The 21,128-nt window shown below is 40.6% G+C and overlaps 1 protein-coding gene across 18 annotated transcripts in view; it reads right to left on the reverse strand.

Annotated features, from left to right (window-relative positions):
* The window catches only part of mAChR-A (muscarinic Acetylcholine Receptor, A-type), a 272,404-nt gene that overhangs the window by 128,826 nt on the left and 122,450 nt on the right, over nucleotides 1-21,128 (reverse strand). For 6 of the 18 annotated variants that reach the window (XR_015326117.1, XR_015326107.1, XR_015326110.1 and 3 more), the window contains 2 exons: nucleotides 14,253-14,326; nucleotides 5,386-8,227 (listed from right to left, as the gene is read on the reverse strand). The exons of 6 other annotated variants lie outside the window; for them this stretch is intronic. The gene's annotated coding sequence lies outside the window, so the exon portion shown is untranslated. Of the gene's footprint in view, nucleotides 1-5,385; nucleotides 8,228-14,234; nucleotides 14,327-21,128 lie in introns of those variants that run through there. 6 more of the 18 variants (XR_015326118.1, XR_015326111.1, XR_015326109.1 and 3 more) reach the window with 2 other exon arrangements.

The following is a 21,128-nucleotide window of genomic DNA, read 5'->3' on the forward strand; positions in this document are numbered from 1 at the left end:
GTCTCTGGTAGAAGCGGGGTTAGCATGCTTTGCCTTTGTTTGCTTACCCTACTTTTTGTCAGTTTTTGCTTAATGTCAGACCCCTCGGTAAGATCATTCTAAGTTATTTCGTTGTAAGTGCGAAATTGGACTTCTGGTCTCGGCAATAATGTTTGGATCATTTTAACCTTACGACTCGCGCAAGCTAAAGTGATAAAACGAGAGAACAGAGCCAAAACTTTGGATGTTGCCTAGGTCTATTTCCGATTCAATGTTCAAAGTTCGTATTTGAAATTCTTATTATATAAACTCAATTAAAATCATATAAGGGTAGGAAAATTCTAGAGATCCGAAAAAGTTTTTTTGCGAAACTTTGAACGTTTTACTGAACCTTATCAAACGCTTCCTCAATATCGAACAGTATTGCATAAACTAAGTGCGTTCTGTGACAAATAGTCACTGTTCTAGATCCTCTACTACTGCTTGGCATGAACGCCTAGGAGGAAACAGTGTTAGTTATCTGATATTTCTGATAGGCAATGTACTAATTGTCTAAAGGCTATCAATGCGGTCATTATTTTAAGGACATGGTGGCCAATGCGATTACTCACGTGTCCTGTTTTCTTTAAAGATAAAAGATCGAATAAAGCATCTCCATTTCTGCAATAACTTTCGTTCTTTCAGTACCTTCATCATTAATCGTGTAAATATTGGAATTAGATTCTAGTTATCTGTATGCCCCTTCAGTGACTGTACTTTCTTTTTGATCATATTGACTAAACCCATAGGTGTACCAGTCCACTGCGTCATGGTAGAGGCTATCTTCTTTAGATCAAGTCTCGTCAAAGTATTCGATCAGAAATGACAGCCTTACTAGTTGCATAGACCCTGCCCTATAAGGTGTCACCTGGAAGATCTGTAGTTTTATTTCTTCTAAAAGACACAATATAATAGTACTAATGACTAATGCTCAAACAGCTTTTTTCTTTTTTTTCCGATAAACTAGTTTTTTTGTCAATGGAACTTTTTGCGGACCTATTTCTAATCCACAATGGCCGTATCTGATATCTATTTTGCTCTTCTACAACCTCTTCTGCTTTACCGTTGTGCATTTTAATGAAGCGTCTTCTGAATACAACAGTTTTTGGCTTCACTGCCAGCATCATTTCCACGCTAACTCCGGAGCCTATTCTCTATACGTTCAGCAGCCCATCAGAGAAACGTTTTATCCGTGGAACATTTTCATCTGATTTCATTGGACGTATGTGCTTACATTGTGCCGACCCCCAGGTCCATTCAATATACGCAGGCTTGGTTGGTAGTACTGAAAACCCTATTAATAATAACAAACTATAATAACAGAACTAGAATTAGCCCCAGAACCACGACGTGTATGGGCAGCTGTTATATGTTAAGATTCGCAGTAGCAAGTTGAGGACAAGTCCTCGCATTAGCTTTATTGTAACAAACCTTGTATTAGTGTATGTATACGCCAGAAAAGGTTACTTTCCCTTTATTATCTCCCACTATTTTTCCCCCTCTGTACCCCAGTTTTTTCCTACATATACGAACTAGTCATTTTTTGCCTTATGAGTGCGGTCCGAGACAAACTGATTCGGTACTGCAACCTCTGTCGTAAGTATCAAATCCCGTATAAACTGTTTTCCAGTCATTGAAGATTGAGCCCATTGATCTCGTTTGTACACCTGAAGACCATAACGGTATATCTCACAAGGTGAACGTGGCAAAGGCTACTAATGAATATATATTCATCTATTTTGCATTACCGTTGTTTTTTTTTGGTGAGGCTCGCAGCTTACTGTGAAATCTGTCTAACTTAGCATCACTGAAAAAAAGGTGTATACTGGAGAGACGGGATCTTCAGATCCGGAATGAGGTTGAACGGTACAAACAGTGCAATATCGGCACTCTATCTATAGGCTCAGAAAAGTAGCCCATTTTAGTAGTTATAACTGATACTTTGAACCGTAATGTGGCAATTCATCTTTTGATTAAAAAAGGAAAACCTTTTACTTGGTATCTGCTATTATCGAAACGTTGCAGATGTACTCTAATCACGGCTATGCAGCTGGATGGTACTTTAATTGTGCAGTGTCTTTCTAGTCGATTATAAAATGCTACTATTATAATATAGAGTGCATAGGTAAAAACATCGAATGAACAAAGTTAAATGAAAAAGTCGTTGTTTCGTCCTAGAACCCAAATGGGCTTCAGCATAAACTTACTGGCATGTGTTTGCTAATTATTTCTAGAATCCTTTGTTCTACCGTCAAATAAAAGTTTAGAAAAAACAAAGTTTTCTGGCCCGCTTTGCCGCTATGCGGCCCGTTGTCGGCAGCTCGTTTCGGGTGAACGAACCTTGTCATCCATCCGCGAAGAAGCTCGAAAGGTTAACACAGCTGATCAGACGTACTATGATGGATGCCCAGTAAGGTTTCATGAAACTATGCTGCTGTACTACCTAGTTCATAGTGTTTTTCTCTTGGTACCCTCTCCACAGTTGGTACAACCTTACAGATAGATTTGCATTTTCCTTATACACCTTCCTTAGGTTTTAAGGCTTCCAAGCTATCATAGAAATTCGTCATGTTCTAATGCTGCCCTAGTGTTCTAATGTATCGGTGAGGTTTAAGCAAAAACCATAACCTCTGACAAACGATTCGTTGCCCGTCAGCCCACAACTACGTAGACTATCATTCTGAATAATTAATAACAACTTTCAATAAAAACATTCAATACTCACGACAGTTTCAACACTGTAAGAAAACGAGCCGATGAAATCAACAAATAATAATCATCTACAATATAACGATTTCCAGCACCAGAACTAAAGGTCGTAAAATGGTAAATGCTATTTTGTTGACCTGTTTGCCACAGCGCCCGTATTACAGAACGGGTAAACAAACAAGCTCGAAAGTACACTGATTTCAGTATCTTCTGCTACCTATTCACTGCGGCCGTTTGTATAAACAAGTGTGCATCTTATGATGGCGCAGATCCACCGAGGACCTGTCGAAGTACAACTGAAAACTCTATGATTTTCAGTGTCGACGAAATTACTATTTCTGTTGGATGAAAGCAATTCATAAAATGCAATTTGTTTTGAAATACGCGCCACACTGGGCCGGCTATTTTTGTCTTCATCAGATTTTATCCATTAATTCGTTCGACTGTTGTTTCGCGATGTTCTGGTCGTCCTTTATAATATCGCTGACAACCTATTGCTACCCTCGACATTACTTTAAATCATTTAGACATTTCTTTATACTGTCGTTGTACTCGTCTTAATCACAAGATCAATTCCAGCTAAATACACTGTGTCCGCAATTTTACTCCTGCATCCATGGCACGTATATAATTTTAACTTAGACATTCAACATAATAACCATGACAGCACTTTTAACCAACTAGAAAATACAACAGGTACGCCAGGCTATATATATATATATATATATATATATATATATATATATATATATATATACTGTACACCTTAGAATATATAAGTGTACCTATTTAAGTTTGTCAACGACCTCCCATGGTAGTAAACAACGCACCCTAATGAGCCAGCTAACGGGTGCGTAGTTTAGTCAGTTTTGCTTTCTGGATAACAACCATCATCGTCAATGTTCCTACGAGTCGCTCCGGTGAACCGATGAAATCGATTCAACAGCCGATCGCTACTTAAGCTATTCGACGGCCGGACCGCAGCTGAAGGATTCGACCCCATGCTCGGTCAGGACAACGCAGTATAACGTGTTTATTTATCAAGTGAATACGTTGTATCAACGACGTAACGTTAGGTAATGTATGCTCTTGCAGGTATGGCTCATCGTACGTCGAGACCCCTTAAACGAGGTCACCTAATGCTCAGTTTATTGATTCCTATTACTTGTCAGCTTTTGCGATAACAATGAAAATGCTGGCTTCGCTGCTCAACGGATCCTGCAATTCCGTAGCTAACTTATTGTACAGATTTCCGATGAGAAAGATCAGAAAGAGACTGATCGCACCAGCTGTACTCCGAGCGTGCGAAAAGAGCTCCGATTGGCACTGGCCATGTGACTGGTGTTTGTTATCAATCATATTTCGTTAACATGTTTCTATTAGCTCGATATGAAAACAATTTTATTTTATACATTTCTATAAGTCCCCGCCGTAGAGCGAGAAAACGCGTCACGTCAGAAGCTCGTCTGTAGCTGCAGAAAGTCTTTAATATAAATGCATATTAACATTGGTCTATAGCTACATCGTTCCCGTATTGTATAATAGAGTACCACAACCTGTGGGAGAGTAGACAAAAAATGCAAATGGCGGGCGGCCATAAGCGAAGTTTTGGCCGAAAATATCCCACACTGGAGATAGCGTGACGCTGAGCGAAGCATCGTGCCAGAAATCAACAATCGTTTTCTTAATAAACCTATCTTATTATCATATATCTAGCAGGCATTTAGACACGCGTTGTGCCACAGTTATCGTTATTTTATCTTCCATTTTGCAGGAGAGAGGACAAATTCAGGGTCGCCTTTTCATAGTAACCGTTCAAAATGGAAGGTCATTAGCGCCGCTTAATCTGCTGTTTTATCATCTTGTTATCACATGGATAGCCTTCAGGAAACGTCCAAGGCTACGATACGCTAGACTAGCGTGAGCGATTTCCGATCCGAAGCTTCGCTGGCCGATTGACCTACTACACACAAATAGATCACATGCTAAACATCTTTTCTGATATCAAACGATCTGAGCGTAATACATTGTAAAATAACACCAGATGGAGATACGTCAAGTATTAACTGTTCTTTGAGTAACTTTGACACACATTAATAATTGATTGCTGTTAGAGTGTCGTTAATGGTACCTCTACTTCAAGGCTTCGAGAGCTAGCCTAGTCAGTTTCTATTTAGTTCTTGCTATATGCGGTGCCCGTGCAGAATATAAATGCAAGAATACGTCTCATTGTATCTATTAGTACTATTCCGGCACTGCAAAGGAACGGCAGCAACATAACGACGGTTCATAAATCTTTCATTCTTGATACGATACACTGGTATCGGACATTGGCCCTCAATCCGACTCTGAATACATTCACTGAACATCATCGGCGGTCTGTACCGTCGACTCGTGCTAACACGATGGCCGTGTTGGCTACTTTTCTAGTGCGGACCCCACCGGTGCGTCAGACAACCAGTAACTCTGTCTTGGGAGGCCACAAAAAGACCTAAAACGGGATAATGTAGCCGTTTTTCTTTATGCATGTATGAGTATTTCATTTTTTTCTTTAGTTAAAACAGTGCTATCGTTGACATCGAATACGATGACGTTTTATTGCTTCGCGGCTAGGCATAATTCTTCTGTGGCCGAACAGAATAGACAACACAAATGAGATGACCTTGAATTATAATAATTTTATTTGAAGAATAATACATCTCTAGTTTAGATAATCGTACGTAAGTTTGACATGTGTGGTACTTCCCATCCCCAATCTTCGCCCAAGGAATGTCCACCTGTTTTTACTTCCCATTTCGACCAACTATAATCAAACGTGTGGGCCAAAATAACAGTATAAGGCTTGTGCAGCAAAATCAATTTTCTTTCGTAAGTATATGAACGGCGGCCATTTTTATGCCAGTTGAATAATGGTCGCTTATCTTCTTGTGAGTAAAGAAGTGCACCAAGTTTACTTTAGGGCGGAGTTACCGCAGTTGACTTTGCCACGTATAAGGTAGAACGTAAAGCTGGGAACTCGCGGAAGGGTGCCGAGGCAATGTTTGTAATATACATTATTTAATAACATCATGAAGTAAACGCACACTTGTCAGTTACGGATCGAAGCTGAGCACAGCGAGTCTAAAGACAGCCGCGGGATATGATGACATTTCACAAATAATAAGCTAATTTATGTGGGTCTCCTATAGTACGTGCCTATCAAGGCTGCATGAATGGTCGCAGCCTAGGAAGCCCTAGACAGGCAGAGGATGTATTGGTTGCTATAGCTAGTTTGCTCTTATGAAACTTAAATATGCTTTCAGCCTTCGGAGATCTAGTGGAGAACTGTATAGTATATTATATTAGATAATTCGTCGATTAACATACATAGCCTTTCCAAGTTTCTGAAGTGAATCCTAATTACAGGTGAAAAAGAATGGTTGGTGTCTTTGATGGGCATTTGGAGATGAAGCGGTCAAAGTCACCGCGGTGACACAGGTTGGCGTGACCGAACCTTGTGAGGTATGAGAGGATATGCAAACGAGTCTGACTTCGAACATTGACTTTTCAGTTTTCGAGTAGGTCTACCGTCTTTATTGGCTGCTGTGAACCATGTGCAACAATCTAGACCAATCAATAATTAAATAATATTCGCGGCAAAATTATATTTTCTAAATTATGCCAGGACAATCTTGAGGGGAAACAATCACTTAACGACCGATGCCGTCCAGTTAAACTACTTGCTTTTTCTTTCATTCATATCTCCTACCACATCTCCCACAAAACAATGGCTATCACACGGGCAAAATGTTAAGGATTTGTAAGTATAATCTTCTTAGGAATTGCAATCCGTTCAGATGCGCTTTATGATTATTTAATGGCATAGCCTCATGGATATCGCATTGAGGATAAATCAAAGCCACTATAATTCTTAGACCATTCAAAGAAATTTGATAATATGCTTGTAAGTTTAAAACTATATTTGGGCTATTTCACCCCATTTGGGTCTTAACAAAAAATGGCCGCTATTTTTCCATGATGTAAAACCTATGTACTGAATCGTAGGTGATTCAAGCGGCGAGATCTCCCGCTTATAGAACTGACCGCGAAACCAAAAGCTAAGGTTTAGTTTATTTGAGCCCTGGTGTGAATTAAGACTCATATAATGTATCATCTATCTGGCATACGCATTACCTGTCATTTGCTAATTTTCCCATTTTTATTAATGACAACAATCGTTGAAGTTCTCGGCTCCAACTGAATGATTAGGAACCGGTATGTTTACGAAGTTACTAAGTATACAGCTCTATGAGCTTCTTCAACAGCTTTCGAACAACTAAGAAAGACGCAATCCTTTCATGCCGTTAGTTGCACTCTAGGAATAATTACCAGGTATAAACTTCATTTATCAATAGTAATACAAGTATTCTCTCCTGCTTCTTGCCCGATTCATAGGATTTTATGCACATGGTGTATTGCAGATTTCACGTCGAAGAGCCACAAAGTGTTAGTGAAACAGTGAATTAGTATAGATCTCCATTATGGCGACCTTTTCAACGACAGCTCTAGAAAATCGCAACCTTTTCGTTATAGGCTGCGACGTCAGGTAATGATTGAAAGATTGGCGTATCTGTCTTCCAAAGGATTCGTTATAACGTCATAACAATATTTCTATGTTTCTCTTCTGGACACGACCAGCACATGGTTCCAAAAGACCCCCTTTCAACCGCCGTGCACCAGAATATTCGTCACGAGCCCAAAACCGTCTACAGAGTATATAAGGCATGATACAAAGTAGTGTGTATGATTCGAGAAAATAGGTGTATGCATTTTTAAGAAAAAACTAATGGCGTCTATTGTTCATTATTTTTCCTCTGGAAGAAAGCCATTTTGTCTTGTAATTGACCGAGAAAAACAATAAAGCAGACTCAAATAAACGGCAGATGATTAAAGATAGTCGAAAAATTCGTGTCTTTGACACCAGTGGTTTTTTGACATAATTCCCTACTGAGTTAGTACAATGATTCGACAAGTACTTGGTGGCGATTAAACAACATCTCCAGAACAGAGCCACGAGCTATAGTAGTGACTTTTTTTTCTCAAGCTATGGGGGAGGGAGGTAATGCAAGTCAGAATTGAACAGCGAAGAAGACACGTCTTGTAATGGAGAAAATACGCATCACTGTAAGGAGATCTGAGAAGACATCGGTCCGAAAGCTGGTCGTCGAGGGTTCCCTATAGTAGCAATGAAGGCACGATCGTAATATGCATTGTGTCTGCTTTCGCCGCTGAAAAGCGAATACCTCCATTAACTGAGTAGAACGGAAGGACGTCCTGATGCTGGGGCGTCACCGCCGGGGGTCGGTTTCCCCGTTGGTGAGATGTTTCCGTTACTGGCTGGCATGGCCCGTACTTTGTGTTCTAGACTCCTGTTCCAACGAGTCATCATGCAAACAGACCTTTTCAGCTCAATGTTTCTCCTTATTTCTCTTGCTGACATCCGCCTTTAAGTGCTCACATGCTGAAAACGAAGAAACAAGCACATTGTAGGTCGGCCATTGTTTTCCTTAGTACTTTTTTTCTTATGAACTATTTTCCTAGATCTTCCGTCTGTAGCAACATATAGAGAAGCACTTTACCGTGCATTTGTGTGGCTGATAGTTTTGAGCGTCAGTTAAGATCGAAGAGATAGCGTTCGGCGTCCTGTTTCACCCGGTCCCTGTTCTAAATCCTCTGTGATACAAATCTATGTTACTTATAGATACGATGAGCAAAGAAAGAAGTTTCTTTTGCCCGGCAGATGGAAAACCCTGCCCAACTGTACCGCAAATTGGGTCCTACAGCCGGTATGCTTAGTTTTTCTTCGACGCAGCTGAGTTGTTTTGCATGCATGTAAATGCAGGTTTATTGTTACTTCTACCATAAATTATATGCTACAATTATATGGAGATAGCCTGCACGCAGATTGTATGTTATGCACTTGCAGAAAGCTTTCGGGCTCAACCTGAGTGACGGAGGTAATACCGTTACCGACCACAGAAGCCTGCCTGCCTAGACAAGACTCAGCGGCTTGTATCTGCTGCCGACTAAACAAAAATTTCACCTTTATTCTTCTGTCACGGTTAGCGATCTTAGTGCAGCAGGCACCGCTTGATCGAAGTAGAGGTTTGCTGCTTCGGGCAGAAAAACCGGTCAGGAACGACAAGAGGGTCCGATAGGATGGTAATGCTACTCAAAAGTTTTACCAGCAGTTAGAGCTAGCGATTACGGAAAGCAGTTGTACTGCGCCATACTTGCGTCGTACACCTCAACCGCCGGCACACCTGTCTACCTAACAGTGGTGTAGTTACCCGCCATGTTTATAGTGGCTCAAAAGCACCAGTCACTAAACATGGCAGGCCTAGCTATGACTTGCAGACAGAAACGACGCTGAATTTCGAACCGACGACGATAGCCGTTGCCGCGTTATGAGGATCATTGCCCAAGTCGCACCCTGCTGCACTTTTCTCTTATCATCCCGTTCGACCCCAATCTTTTGCCGTCTCTCTCGATCGCTTGCACAAATTCGATTCGGCCTAGAGATCCAATGTCTGACAAAACAACCCGAAAAATGAGATCCAGTGCAGAACCAAGCGAAAGGTATTCACTCAAATACAGAGTGGCGGTGCCTAGAATAGAGTGCGCAAAGGTGACGTCCTAGGAAAAACAAGCAAACGTTTCAGCCTTATTAGAACAGAATGCTATTGAAAACAGAGTGAGCGACAGAGGGGACAGTGGATACAAAGATGGATGCCTCAAAAATTCCTGCAAAGCTCGATATTATAGGGAAACTGCGTGCATGAGAACAGATAATGGACTTAAAGGATAAGTACTGCTGGGAAAGCTTTTGTGTAAATAGAACGTATTTCTAGCCTGCAATATTCGTTTAAAGATATGCATTTTCGGTGAAAAATTTTGACCACAAAGAATCCGTTAATCATAGAAAACCTACCCCTAATGGAAAAAAAATGGTGCAACCCTTTAGATTTGCTTTCTCTGCCTTTTATTTCTTATTGCTTTTCCAATTTTGCTCAATTTGTAAACGTCCTTTGTAATACCACAGTAACTTTTCTCAAGCTACGTGAGAACCGTCGTTCTATATCGACAGTTGAACGATCTGGCAGTAGGCCGCGAATCAGCTTGCCATATCTATCGAAATAAGAAAGCTGTTACAACTGCGGTACGTCGTTTTGCCTGTCTAGTCTCACATAGCAAGGTTCCTATGGGACTCTCTACATATTCAGAATGCTGGACAGAATCGAGGCAACGCAGATGACGGGTTACGCGAAAGAGGTTCATATTTAACAGCATCGTACCGTTAAGCCACAGCCACTGCTGGTTCTGCGGCAGCTGCAAGTGAGCAATATAACTGTTTAACCAAAGTAATGCACCTAAAGGAACCCCTAAGCCTCCCCCCCCGGTTACGACGAAATGATACACGACAGACATAGCACCATTGGTCACAGTGCTGGCTCCTAGCGATTACAACAAAAATTAGTAATATATTTATGATTATTCAATCAAGTAAGCGATAATAAGCAGCCTTATTTCGTGACGTCATCGATTATTAGTTCGATCATTAAATTGAAAAAAAAAATTAAAAAAAGAGTTCTAAACTGTTTAAATACCAGACGTAAAATACGAGAAACAAAGGTTTGCCGACGCGGTTGTCAGAGTCGCAGCAATTTCTTCCAAACGACTTCAACAACTGTGATGAAAAACAGACAGAAATAAGTTGATAAATAGTAGGAACATACTGTAAGTCAGATTAGAATTTGCTTCCCAAATCGAGAAGCGTATCTCAAACTACCTAAGTAATTTTGTGTAGGTGAGGTAGATATCAGTTCATTTAACTTCACTGGCACAGTGATCATGTACATAGATGGCATTCAACCTTCCACCAGCTGCGGACATCATCGACTCTAGCAGGGGTTGTCTGGCTCTGTGTACAGTATATACAGCACAGCACAACAGCAACACTCGCCACCGTGAACATACTACAACACGATTAACTATTACCATTTAGCCATACGAGGTACGGAACGGCATTGGTTTAGTTCTATAAAGGAGGCATTGTTGAAAGTCCGTTTTCATCTAGAATATTCCATAATCGGTCTTCTTCTAATGCAAGCGACCAGCTTCGTTCTGCGCACTGAAGTTATTGTTTTAGTGCAAAAATGAAGGTACGAATAACTTTTCCATAGTAAACATTTCCATTTGGCTGATTGTCACTGGTCAATAAGCAGCCGTCGGGGACCTTGAGCAGCAAATGAGATGGCTCGTCCACCCTGGGAAGGAGTTGTTGGATCGGCAGGATGCTCTGAGTTTAGCAGGTTACCAGATAATTTTATAGTACCTTTTAGCAAATTCCAGGTGTCGAGTACGATCTAAAGTCAGTGAATAAATGCATTTAGGTAAATGATTTCGCTATCGCGGCAAGTTCTGAGCTGTTGGATACAACGTAGAAACGTTTCGATCTTTGCTCTAAACGCTCTAGTGAGAGTTCAAGCAAAATTAATGTAGAGGAAACGCAATGTACTTTTGCCTGTACCCAGTGAGTGTTGTACTTGGATGTCAAGAATTAGGGGAGTCTTGAGGAAGAAGAATCATACGTGATAAAACCAGCAATTTCTTAATTAAAGGTTATTCAAAGCGGGAAATTTTAAACATTTTAATCCTGGAAGTGTATTCATTCTGCGCGGTCAGTTACGAACCCCTATGAGGTGTAACAGCCTCTTTTCTACCGAGATGTCTACTAACGAGGCAACTACATCCAAGACATATTCCAAACTCGAGCACATTTTCATGTCAGCAAACGAGAGCTGCGAAGTCCATTTGATGGTTACAACTTCATGTATTATGTCTACAAGTACTCTCTACCCACGTAAGGAGGATGTGAATATGAAACATAAATACCAATTGTCTGCATAATTGCTAAATTTACACTTTATTGAAAACTGAAAATTGTTTTTGGCTGGCCATATTTTTGTCAAGTAGAATTGTGCCTAAAGCTCGTCGATCTATCGGCTAATTCGCACTTGTTTCTAGACAGGATATTTTCCTTACCTTACATTTGTAGGTCATTTTGCTTATAAAATTACCCCGCTGAAGACAATCTTTTTTTGTTTCGCGTGAACGTCAGCTGTCAAATCAATCTTGGCCATCAAAGAATTGTAATTGAAAGCGTATGCTCTGCTATATCGAGCACGGCACCGCCTCGAGGCTTAACATTTTTTACTGTGACACAAGTGGCCCTTTCATATTAGTATATAGTATGTCTATACCTGCTTCAAATGAAGCTGAACACGTTTCGGACTGAAGTTAACATCTAAGACAGAACATGCCCTTGGTTGATCGACCTTCGCAAAGGGTCCAGTGCAGCTTCTGCGGGTGAAAAGCTAACCTCATCAGCCAGGCCACTTTTCTGCGCTATCGTGTGCTGACTTTTTTGCCATTGGAGACTACGGTCATTGCTCTCAAGTCTTCCTAGCGCGAAAGTAGACGCTAGGTTTCTCAGACTGCTAGGGTACTTTAACCCATCAATTTCTGCTATCAATCTGTCCCTTCAAATTTTACTTGGCAGAACAAAATGGTTTTGGGGTTCGAAAAGAGCGGAGGATCATTAATAGAAGATTTGTATAGAGAATCTTTTTCTCTTCCAAGGTGGAACTGATAGGGTGGACCTAGACGATAGTGTCTGCGGCAAGTGTTAATGCTCTGAGAACAGCTGATGTTGCCCTTTCGGTGGACCTTCTAATATAGTTGAAAGGGTGTCAAGCAATATGGAAGGCCGGTGGGATCGATCTGTGCAATAATGTATACAGAAAACGACTGCATGGACATGGCGTTGATAGCTAGAATAAGCGATTGGCAACAAACACAACAACAGTTTAAAAGTTTTACAAGGCAGTGACGCTTGAAGGTAAGCAGGCAAACCGAACAGGTACAATGATCGATAGAAGCACATGCAAATTTTATGACGGGCAAACTGTTAGTGACCTGACAAAGAGAGTACCACGTTAAGCTTAAAATGCTTGATGCTAGTGAGCTCGAATTAAGCGACAGTTCTCAGGATTGCTTTCTTTGTGCACCTATACCGCGATAAAAAAAAGTGAACAGGAGCACTCATGCGCGCGTAAGTAATAAGTGAAGCCAGTAACGGATGTGAAACATTACATATCAGTGATATCAAACTGCTTGAAGCAGCTGTTCTCCTTGGGGTAGAAGCTCATAGGTATATCCACAATGTATTATAAATAAGGATGTTAGTGCATTAAGCGGTCAGGAGGGTTGTTGCTGTTTGTTGAGTGTAATATTCGGTGACGACCAATGGTGCAATCGCAAAAGAAAGCACACCGAATACAAATCTTAGATTTTCAAAATAAAAAAGGTATTGAGTTGAAATATGGCGGGAACTGTTTTCACCGCTTCTGAGATTCCTAATAATGCGATCCACCATTTCTCTGTGATACCGTCATAAAGCCCGTCACTGAGAGGAAGAATGGCAAGATCTGTTAACGCCTGTATCGTTCGGGGCCACTTCATTACTTAATGTACTGACGTGAAGGTTAAATGCACAAACCGCAGGGGACTAGGGTACTGGGCGTGCCTAATTCATCGGATATGGTCGAATGCTCAGCAAGCTAAAAGCCCTCAAGTGATCCTAAACCACTACTCTAAAGTCATGGAAATCACAGTGGTGCTCCACTCCGAACTGGTGGATAATGTACCACATATACGAGTATTCCAAGCGGATAAGGCCGGCCATCGATTCTAGACCCCTCGAAAAACATCCCGAAAAAACTAGACAAATGCTTCCAAACGTTAAAAGTGTTGCTCCACTCTATAATTTTGTGGAATTACTAATAGCAAACTTCCAGCTTTCAAAGAAAAATTCAAAGAAGACATTCAGCGTGTGATCTGGCTTTCCTCGGAAAGCAGTTGGCAGCTGCCCAACTCTACGATTTGCTTGCGGATGTGAGCCTGTTGCATAGAATAAAATATATCTTTCTTAAAGCATAACCGACAGGCCTACGTTCTTATCTAATAAAATTGTGACTGGCATTAGAAGAAAATAGCCTGCCAGTAATCAGAGGCACCACCAAGCTTCTAGCACTCGGTATTAAATTATTTCAAAGGCTATATGGTCTAGATAAATAAAAGGTACAGGATAGGTCTTCGTTATGAAGCTTTCCTCGCAACAAGAAAGGGTACTAGACAAAAACAGTTAAGCGTAGGAGCTGTAGAGAATATTTGTGCGTTGTGGGGGAGAGGGGGAGAGGCGTCAATTGTTGTTATTGATTAGATGCGGCTAAAAGCTATTAGAACAATCGAGATTGCTTATACAAAGAGTGATAACTGCAAGTTAGTAACCTGTCAGTATAGATAGGCGGCGATAAGGGGCGTAAAGCAGTTCGGAAAAAGTTAACTTGGTTTACCTTACAATCATAAATTATGGCGCAGGTACAGTTGCGCATTTGTATGCTTACGGTTTCGTAGAATCTTACTTGGACGGCCTAATGATGAGTAATTTTATTTTCCACCAGCTACTGAATCCCGTTCCATTTTCCGACCATGCAATCTGCAAATATGTGCCAAGATAAGGTGTTAATAAGGCACACATAGGATGACGCACCAAACGGGTTGTCGACGTAAGAAGACACAATGTAACAATGGTAGCGGCCTTCGCAAGAGGTGTAGTTTCTAGGCCTGATGGTGCCGGCAAAACGAGTAATAATTAAAGTTAATTTATCGCCCGCAATGCAGACTTTCGACTCCTGCCTAGCTGCTCTGATCAATGCAGTAGAAGAGCTACATATCGAGTACCTGAAATTCGGGTTCATTGCGAAGTATGTTCACTTAGAACTAAATAAGATGGAAATAGTGGAATATAGAAATAGTCGGATACGAAAGGTGGAATACCCATCTCTAAGAGATGCGTGTAAAGGATAAATGTAAGCGACAAAGACCACCTGGAACGTTTGTTTGCAGTTTTTTAGGAAAAAACATAATTATGAAATACGCTTCGAGCATTAATAGGGGGAATCGTGCAAAAGCGATTGCGGAGGCTGCTGAAAAAAAATATCCAAAAAAAAAAGTATGCAAAGAACGGAGAGAAACGACGATCAAAAGTCCATTGAAACGGTACGCAAAGAATATAAAAGTGTTTATTTTCTACAGTGTATTCCATTTCAGTTCTCCAGTCTCAGGATCGTTCATTAATTGTAGTGCTAAAATACTAAATAACAATGTTAGAGTAAGTTATAAAAATGAATACAAAAGGTGTTAACCTTTTAATTGCGTGCAAGCTTGGAGGCAGTCGTATGAATAGCTCACTTCCTTTACTGACGTACAGAACGGGAATTAGAATACATACACATATATATATATATATATATATATATATATATATATATAGTTTGGACAGTCAAACCTTAGGTCGAAAGAAACCAGGCGTCGCTTCTCCTAGTACGATACAGAAATACTGCACAGTCTGAATGAATATAGGAAATTCTTTTTATATGATCCGAGGAGAATTTTAGGCTGTTGCTAAAACAGTAACCTATAGATCAGCTAACAACTAATACGAACTTTTACACCCTATCTACGTGTTAGCTAGCGCCTATTTATCATCTGTTTTCTCGACAGTTCTATGACCGTTCGGTCATCACAATCAATTATACTATGGCCATACATCCACTCGAATTATGGGTGGGTATATCCATCTCATCAACACCTGTTGTGATTCACATTTTTCATTGTCAAGCTACGGAAGCTACCCGAGAGGCAGTACGCGCAATCCTCGTCGTACACGCAGCGTACAAGAACTCTATACCTAAGAGACAGAGGATTACCTAATGATTATCTTCCTTCTAAAGATAAGCAAGGTAATCTACGACGAGGCTGAAGTGCTGGATCATCAAGAAACAAAAAAAACTAGAAAGAACAAGCGCTGAACACGAACGGACTATACTTATGCATTAGTTTGCTAATTATCGTCCACGACACGCTGCAAAGCGGAACTTGTCTATTAGCTGATGAGTCTCCCATTGTTGCATGTGACGCACAATTGGGGCTTTAAACCCCATTCGGCCTGCCCACCCCTAAGGATCAAATGTAAACATGATACAGTGTTTTAGTTACTTCTAATTAAGCGACCTACACTTCTGCAGTGGATTTCAGCTTATGCGAGACCTCGAAGAAATAGACAAGCGAATCAGGCCACCGAATGCAGTGACCGCGAGGCGATATGCAAAATGACCTTATCGGTTTCGAAAGAATTAGTAACTAAGACAAGTGGGCCACCAAAAATAGCTCGTAAATCAAGAGAGACGACAATCGAAGCTCAAGCAGACTTTTGCGAGCATTGGAACGTGCAACACTGAAAACATTAATGGACACGGTTCAGAAAGAGGTAGTGAAGTTCTATTGATTAGGATGTGGAAAGTATTTGTAATCATATTTTTCCATAAAGGCTATTTTACATACGTATATTATATATGTAATGCGTAGGATAATTCTACGCATAAAGATGTATGCGAAGTAAGACTATACTTAAAAAAAATGTGAACGAAGATAAGTGGGGCCTGAGCTAAGGCTGCCACGCCTTGACCAAAGTGTCCAGAATGTCTCTAGAATGTGTCTAGATTACTTTGCTATGCAAGGTCACATGGAGTTACGAACAAACGCTTTGTATTTACAAATTTCCAAATACACAGCTATATAGAGATGCGTGAAAGTGGATAATGCATTTAAAAACAATAAGGTCTTTGGTGGGGATTTTTTTTAGTGCTAAATGAATACCTGAATAAGAAAAATTCTGCGCCATCTAAAAGATAAAGAGTTATTATTATTATTATTACCTCTACTATAAGTTCCAGTTATCGAACTGTCCGAGCAGCGATCAGCTGTCCAAGATTCACTGTAATTTTTGACCGAGTTGCACAGAAAAGTCAAGCATATGTAGGCTGAGCGATCGACAGATGTGACAGCTTTATGGTTCCCTTCAGCATATCGTTCCCCTTCCAATGGAAATCAACTGCCGCTGCATTTACATCTGAGAAGACTTTTTGCCGGCAGTTATTCATGCTTGCCCGCGTCACAAGTCTAACAGTTCACAATAAACGATAAGAGCACGAGCACGTATCAAAAAGAGAAGGAAGCGTGTCCAACGGGCTGCTACCAAACTACACATTTCACTCCCTCGCGTGTTCTGTCTTTCTGTTTTATCTTCATGCCGAATAAGCCGGCCTTGATGGACGTGAATATGCGCCTAGTAATGGGTCTTCAGAAGCTCTGAACCGCTAGGTTCCAGGGTATCTTTGCGCTGCGGCCAGTATGTGCTCTGCTGCAGCACCGCAGCGCTGCTTCGATATATTTTGGGACTTTTAGCATTCCTGGTGCCAGCAGTGTAAAGCCCTTGGCGCCACGCTAGCGAGCGATCGTTGCGTTGCCGGGTATAAGAGCGTTGCAAAAAAGCGAGTTGCTACCGTAATGTGGTGTGCATATTTCTTGATAGCCAAAACAGAACAAAGATGCAAGGTGCGGTAAAAATATAACATGTACGTATGTATGCGTACGGGTACATATATTCGTTTGCTAAGAAAGGCCAGTTAAAAGGGAATTTCCTAAGAAAACACGAGCCTTACAATAACCATCGAAATCTGTCATGACTAAGGGAAAATTACCAATGTGTACAAGCAAACCTATTGAGCTTTTGTGACAAGTGTGCTTAAATTTATCGAGTCGTAGTTAATGATATGGAAAACGTACATCAATTTCATCATTTAAGTTGTATGTACAACAAGAGCTTTTCGTAGATTATACTTTAAACGCGCTTCCACGACTTACTCCAAAGTGTCGACAGGTCACCTAAACTAGCGGTAGATATAGCATCCTGCTAAAATTTGTTCAACTTCAGTTTACGATTGTGATCACTGCCATACATAATTTGATTCGTTTCTTCGCGGCATCAAATCTTCATTTAGATTTATCATCATTATTGAACTCGGTGCTGTTAATTGAAACTACCTGAGTTCCCCTGCCACCGAATACGTCTAAACATAGGCCATCTCGAAGGAAGGCATCTAGGGCGTATTATTTGATTTATATCGAGCCTCATATTAACGGGGGATGTCGTTCTAAGGCTAACGGCATTTCGCCTAATAAACTTTTGTGGGTAGGTTGCAACATAATTAATGTAACCATTTCTGGATAAAAATCACTACCGTCAAATACAATGTGTTTTTGGGGACCACCTTATTATCTCATTTTGTATTAAAAGGCTCATGCTTTCTATTGAAATAGTCGTTGCACTGATTCAACTAATTTTAGTAATTTATTTATAATATATTTTAGATTTAGATAGATTTAGTAATATTAAAATCATGTAAATATTTACTAGGATTCTAAGCCAAAACATAAAAGGAAAGCTAGAAGCCGTAATAACGAATACCTATGCAGGCGTAAAGACTGGGACTCATGAGGCTGATTTGGGCTTGGGTTCGCAGAGCCGAAGTACTCACCAGGCAGACGCAGTGTCATCATCCAATCAAAGCTTACGCATCTACGTCAAAGCATTCATGAAATTTTACCAAGTCGACCAACTTGCGCAGATGTGTACCTACCGGTAGTAGCTGTAAACTTCAGCTTATTTTTTTTTCGTCTTTTAGCCTTTGTTCTAAGCCGTTAAGTTTTACTTCAAACGATTGTGAGTTCAACTGGGTTGACCTTCTTCTCCAGAACACGATTCATTTTGGAGTAGTACTTCGATCATCAATGGTCTTTATTGTAGCTCAGGGTTTCCTGCTATTACGTGTTAATGCCTCTCTAAACACTCGTACCCCATAACGCATAGTTCCTATTTTATAGAATTAACTCCGAACCCGGAAGCTAACAATTAAACTGCATGAGATCTGTGAAATCACGCACAAGATACCCATGCACAATCGACTAGCTGAGATGTCTGGGTCGGACTGGGGTGGGACTACCTACTATATTTCTTGTCTTTTGGTTTTTAAATGACTGTTATAAATTTTGTTGTGTGTGTAAGGCCATCTATATGTGCTATGCCAAGGTAGTGTTTCGTGATAAAGACTGGAACAACAGTGCGTTTAACAACTGTGAATCTCAAGTACAATGACGGTAGCACGGTAACGATAGGATAGCTCATTTGAAATTTGTTTACATGTACATATTTGGCACAGGAAGAACTGATAGCATACGCGGTTCCAATCACCGCTTCAACGGTCCGTAAACATCAAAATGTTTCGAGCTTTGCGTCCACTGTTTGAGCAGTTAAACATTGCTTCAGAATGCTGATAAGTCTTCCCAACACGAATATACAAGGATCATAGTTAGCTTGTCCTAAAGAGCAAAGCTTTCTAGTTGGATGTCAGTAGTACCAAACTAAAAAGAAGGACGCAGCAGCAAATGATATAAAATCAGTAATTTCGTCCGGAGATAAACCACTTACGAAGAACAAATTTATGTAACCTTGCAAAGGTCAACTATGACGTCGCTTCTAGGCTACCTTTTCATTTTTTTGGAAACAGTAATGAATCTCTTCAACATAAGAGAAGCTTTATTTTCTCTAAAGAATAAATTCGATATTGAGAAACATATGTGCATGTAGGCGGGTCATCATATGCTGCCTTCCCAATGTTGTCTTCAATTGGCAATGAAGTACTACACTGCTGTGGCACATAGAAACCACTCAACGCTAGTTTCAACACAACGAACAAAGATAATCGCGTCAACTGGCTGTCGTCCGGGCTACCATCCGCCTCTGTTCGACTTGCCGCAAAGTTTCAAAGAAGTTCTACCAACATCTCCTTGTTCGAAATTTGGTTATCTAGTTAAAAAACGACATCGACAACAACAATCATGATTATAAAGGCCTGTCGCTAGACGTAGAGTGTATGGTGAGCAAATGGACTTTGTTATGGGCGAAAAATACATTTTTGCACTCTCCCTCTCTCTCCTTTCTTCGATCCTGCCACCTGCTGCCACGTATCAGTCGGCAGCAGCCGCAATCTCTGGTACCTGTTTTGTTGCATCCGTGACATGCGTTTAGGCCGAACAATTCCTGGTAATGAGGTGTGCCGTCATGCCGCTTCAATTATTATTATAGCCAGGCTCGCTTGTCACTTCCTCTCTGCATACTGACGAGGAATCACTAATCAAACGGGACGTGACAGAGTGAACCGAAGCTAGGGGCCTGAACTAACCCGAACGAGTACAAACGTGACTGACTCTGATCTCGCAGGACAGAGGTTAATGTTAAAACTAATTCCAAGGGAGGTTAAAGTGGAAGACTGAGTGATGAAAACAGGCCAAGCGGAAGTGGATGGCCTCTTCCGACCAGCAGAAATTGTTATTCTACTATGTCAGTGGTTAATGACGATGACACAGAAATGCCATTACACCCGGTAGCTCTAATTGATCATTTTCGTACTTGCGCGTGGCTAGTATATTAGTTATTCATCTTTAATAGATTTCTGGAACGTTCACGACCACAACGCGAGTGCGAACTTTTTCCACACGGTTACTTAGAACTACGTACGTAAATCAGTGATAGAAAAGGGTGCCTTTCGGAGCGTTTCCATATGCACGTTCATGTTGTACTGATGGAAGCGAGGGCGCTGTAGCCCACACTATTAAAAAAATTCGATTTTTTTTTTATCCGAAAACGACGGTCCTGCCTACTGCCAATTTGTATGCAACTACTGAAAATCCGAGAAAGACTTTCATGAAGTAAGGCTGAAAATTTTCACTAGCGGTTAGATTGACAGGGCTCAAAAACTTACCAAAATGTCACAAAATAGAATTTTAAATGATCTCAAATGTTTAATGCGGAAACCAGTGGCTGCTTCGAAGAGGGGAAGGTGTATCGCCAATTGAGCCTTCTAAATAAGTTCCTGCAATTTGTCTTCCTTGAGTTTTTCGCTTCCGTTGTACGTTTCGGGTTCCGTGGTCACTTTAAAGCTTTGTACTATAAGGACTTGTAGTCTGCTATCCGTCTAAAATTTTATTATGCTATATTTTTTTGCACGAATCGTCCTTGAGAAATACTCGATCCAGTGTATGCATCTATGATTACTATTAAAAAATTATTCGGAGTTAAGAGATAGTATTTTTTGTTAAATAACTAGTAAGCTGTTTGTATCCCGAACTAAAGCTGTAGTTAAGGCAGACATCGGTTACCATCAAAACTAAATCATTAGGCACGCGCCAAAAACCCTGTAGAAGTATCTTTTTTTTTTTTTTAGGTATGATCTTTGAAACAAGTCATGAACGGATGTCCGAAAATAGACGGACCACTTATAAAATTAATATATATATATATTAATTTTATAAGTGGTCCGTCAATTTTCCGCCTATTT

Source organism: Varroa destructor, unplaced genomic scaffold (genome assembly GCF_002443255.2).
Source record: "Varroa destructor unplaced genomic scaffold, Vdes_3.0 BEIS01000004.1, whole genome shotgun sequence".
Lineage (NCBI taxonomy): Eukaryota > Metazoa > Arthropoda > Arachnida > Mesostigmata > Varroidae > Varroa > Varroa destructor.